The following is a 4,037-nucleotide window of genomic DNA, read 5'->3' as shown; positions in this document are numbered from 1 at the left end:
AAAGATCCACAGATGGAGCTAAATACTTCACCTGTGATTCTGTGTGGAGACATGGAAAACGTTAACTGTTGGTAGCTCTCGAGGACTGCTGTTGGCTACCCCTGCACTACAGCAATCATTGAATGCTGGACAATTATGTCATGGGAATGGAAGTTTACACTGTTAAAGCATGTACTGTAACTTGATGGGGATAGTATTGAACATTGCTCACATCAGCTTCCCGTTGATGTGCACTACTGTTAGATTGCTCATGTAACATATGTATAGCAGTCTCTAGTGTCACTTCTTTTTTACACATAGAAGCTGTGTACGTGTTGCGTTATTGCATATTCCACAGATAATCCTGTCTCTAATTAATTTATTTCTAATGGTGCGATGTTCACATAATTTAGCAAGCAATGTGAGCTTATTGACGTATGACTGAAAACTTTTTGCGGCTAGTAATGTATTGGAAGCATTCCTGAACATGTTAAATACTTTACAGTTTGGAATATATCCCTACATTTCCTGATGAATGTGGAGTTTTTTTACTAAAAGCAAAGGGTTATTGGGCGCTTGTACAGAGATGGTTGGAGGGGGTTTGGTGGAGGTAAGAATAGAAATAGTTAAAGATGAATATAAATAAAAATAAGTGAAGAATAAAATAAAAAAATATATATAAATAAAAATAATAAAAATAAAAAATAAGTAAAATAAAAAATAATAAAATTAAACCATGCACAATTTGTTTACACTCTTTTGGAAATGTTTTAGGAGTGCAATAGTCCAGTTTTAGTGGTGTTACTAGCTCACCCTAACTGCTAACCTGATTACAGGAGAAGAGGGCAGCGTTTTGCCGATCAGCATATTCTGTGTATTGCGGGCGGCTTGTGGTGACGTCACCCGATTCTCCGGCTTCTGCTTACAACTTGCGGCGATCAGCTGGGGCGGGTGGCAACGTTTCTGCTTATTGTCCTGGTGTCCCTCTTTAGCTCCAATGCGTTTCACATCCAAAAGGATGCTTTTTCAAGGATGTTTGTTTAAAAACTGTTTTTTTTTTATTTATAGCAACTTTATTGTTAAAACCGGAAGTGGTCACAGCCAGGTGACTTCCATTTTGGCGGCAACCTCATGGTTATCCAATTGGTTTAAAAGAATATGAATTTTTCCTTTAAATTTTGCACAAACAAAAATAAATATATAAAAATAATAATAAATGCAAAATAAGAAATAAAATAAGAATAAAAAAATTGAAATGGAAATAAAAATAAATATAAAAATAAAAATAGAAATAAAATTTTTGGAAAGTATAAATGAGAGAAAAAGAGAATTTTTCCTTTCAATTTTGCATGAATATAAAACTAATAATATTTTTTTTTGCTTTCCAGTAAACAATCTTTGGTTGCCCCCTCCCCACACCCAGCCACCCCCTCCCCATCCCCATCCCCGGCCGGCCCCAGCTTTCACCACGGCCTCCGCCAGTGACAGACAGGAGCTCCCATCTGAGACCGGCGCTCTCCCTCCTCAGTCCTCCTCCTTCACCTCCTCCCCGCCGAGCTGGGCTTTAGATCTTCGGGACGACCGCGGTCTCTGCAGGGGGCAGTGTGGCATCAGTCAGGGCTCGCAAGGACGGAGGTGGGGGCTCTCTGGCAGCGGCACACCGGAAGTGACCCTGAAAGCGGGAGATTGTAACTCTCAGCATTGCATCAATAATATTGCAGCCTGTAGCTATGCCATTAGCAGAGGAAAATACTCTATCAGGAGACCCTCCGCCGACTCTTCCATTGGTTATTATTGGAAATGGCCCGGTATCTGTCTTTCGTACATGCTGTCGGGGTACAGACCATACCTGTCACCTGATTCCTTGCATCCCAATACAATTCTTCACAGTAAGCTAGAGGAAGCGAGGCACCTTTCTATCCCTGAACAGGATTTGGAATACTTGTCGGAAGGACTGGAAGGTCGCTCGTCTAACCCCGTAGCTGTGTTGTTTGACACTCTGCTTCATCCAAAGGTTGACTTTGGGTATGATTACCCATCGGTTCTGCAATGGAAACTAGAGCAGGAACACTGCATTCCTCATATTGTACTAGGCAAGGGGCCGCCCGGTGGAGCCTGGCATGATATGGAAGAGTCCATGTTGACTCTAAGTCTTGGTGATTGGATGGAGAAACCTGGACTTAAATTCAAAGACTTGGCCATTGGTAAGAGAAGAAATATAAAGAGTGACCGAGTGACCCCAGGAGAAGTGGCTTCCTATTACAAGCATTATGTCAAAATAATGGGAATTCAAAGAAACTTTTTGGACAACACCTACATAACTTCTGTGGAAAAACCCTACAGGGAACAGGATACCTCGGTAAGCGATGACCCTGAAGATGTTGCGTCTGAAGAACCTCACATCGACAAAGAGAGTGGAGAGCCTGTGCTAAAGAAAAACTGGGAAGTCTGCGGATATTGGAGGAAGGCTGATGGATCTCACCAGCCTTTTTGTCTCTTTGCTGAATCCCTTGTTCTAGCTACAGGAACATTTGATGCACCTGCTCGACTGGAGGTCCATGGAGAGCTCCTTCCTTATGTTTCACATTCTGTTGCAGACTTTGAAGAAGCTGTGAGCAAGGGGAGGTTAAGTGGAGCGATAGACCCGGTTTTAATAGTTGGTGCCGGGCTCACTGCAGCTGATGCCGTGTTATTCGCACACAACAATAATACTCCAGTCATCCATGTTTTCCGTAGAAGATTTAATGACCCAAGTCTAATTTTTAAGCAGTTGCCCAAAAAAACTGTATCCAGAGTACCACAAAGTATACCATATGATGTGTAACCAACTGTATTCCGCTGCCTCCAACTTGTACCCCTCTTATACAAGTTACCAAGAGCACTTTGTACTTCTTTCAAGCCCGATATGAAGTGTGTCCTTCAAAGTACCGGTGGACTAAAAAAGGTTCTAAAAATATCCATGGCTGGGGTCTTAATAGGCTCCCATCCAAACCTCTTCTTTCTCAAAGAACAAGGTAGAAGTTTAGGACATCACCACAACCAACCTATAACGTGCAAAGGTAACCCCGTTGCGATTGATCCATTCACGTATGAATCCTCCAAAGAACCTAATCTTTTTGCCCTTGGTCCGCTCGTCGGCGATAACTTCATCCGGTTCCTCAAAGGCGGAACACTCGCCATTACTCACCGTTTACAGATGCGGCAAAAGAAGAAAAGGCATTGACTTGCGGAAAGTGGCGGTGAAGACAATGTGCCTTAAAGATCGGAGACTCCTTGTGCCTGCTGTGGGAGGTTATGCTCCTGATAACTCTCAAACGCCCTCTCCATGATCTGCAGTCATGCAGATCCCATCAGTATGTGTTTTTGCACAGTGCAATGTATTCTGTAATCTATGGCAAGAAAAAAAGTCAGAGCTGCTTTTGTAGAAGATCCAGGATACCCTAAAAGACTCTTATCCCCGTGTTGCTATTTATAATTTCATACCGGTTTTTACGTTCTCCGCATTAAATTGCGTTTTTCCATATGTTGTATATCTTATCCATTATAGTGTGAGGTTAGTGGGCTGTAGACTAATGCTATAATGGAGATCTGGGCATTCCGTTTTGGAAATGTAACTAATGTTTTTTTAAAGAACTGGTTCTATACTGTAGCTTGATATAAAAGGAGGCTGCTGGTTTATCGGCGGTAATGAAGTGCTCTTACGAAAGTTATCCTAGTAATGTGATACTTTTTGCAATGTTGTTGAAACTATTGGTAATTATTATAGAAATATTAAGTCTGTAAATGTACAGGAAGATTTTACAACCGTGTTTTAACTTAAACAGAGATAAGAGGTTGTTCTTGGAAGTTTATGCTATGCACTCTTTTATACAGTTGCCGTATTGCAGTGAATGTTCTCTAGCTTCTGCAATCCCTTTGTGGCAAACTGTATAGTTTGCACAAAATGTCTCTATGTTGCAAACTTGAATCATTCATATACTAATTTAGATACGTTGGGAAAGTTAGAATGCGCTCTAAATGAGTGTGGTTAAAGTGCTATTGTTGCCATACCAATCATG

The 4,037-nt window shown here is 41.4% G+C and overlaps 1 pseudogene; it reads left to right on the top strand.

Moving 5' to 3' along the window:
• The first annotated feature begins 1,544 nt into the window (after positions 1-1,544).
• LOC146058442 (oxidative stress-induced growth inhibitor 2 pseudogene) lies at positions 1,545-3,202 on the top strand (annotated as a pseudogene).
• The last annotated feature ends 835 nt before the right edge of the window (positions 3,203-4,037 follow it).

The sequence above is a fragment of the Crinia signifera genome, chromosome 2, assembly GCF_055691185.1.
Source record: "Crinia signifera chromosome 2, ASM5569118v1, whole genome shotgun sequence".
NCBI lineage: Eukaryota > Metazoa > Chordata > Amphibia > Anura > Myobatrachidae > Crinia > Crinia signifera.
This window is presented reverse-complemented; position numbering and strand designations above follow the sequence as displayed.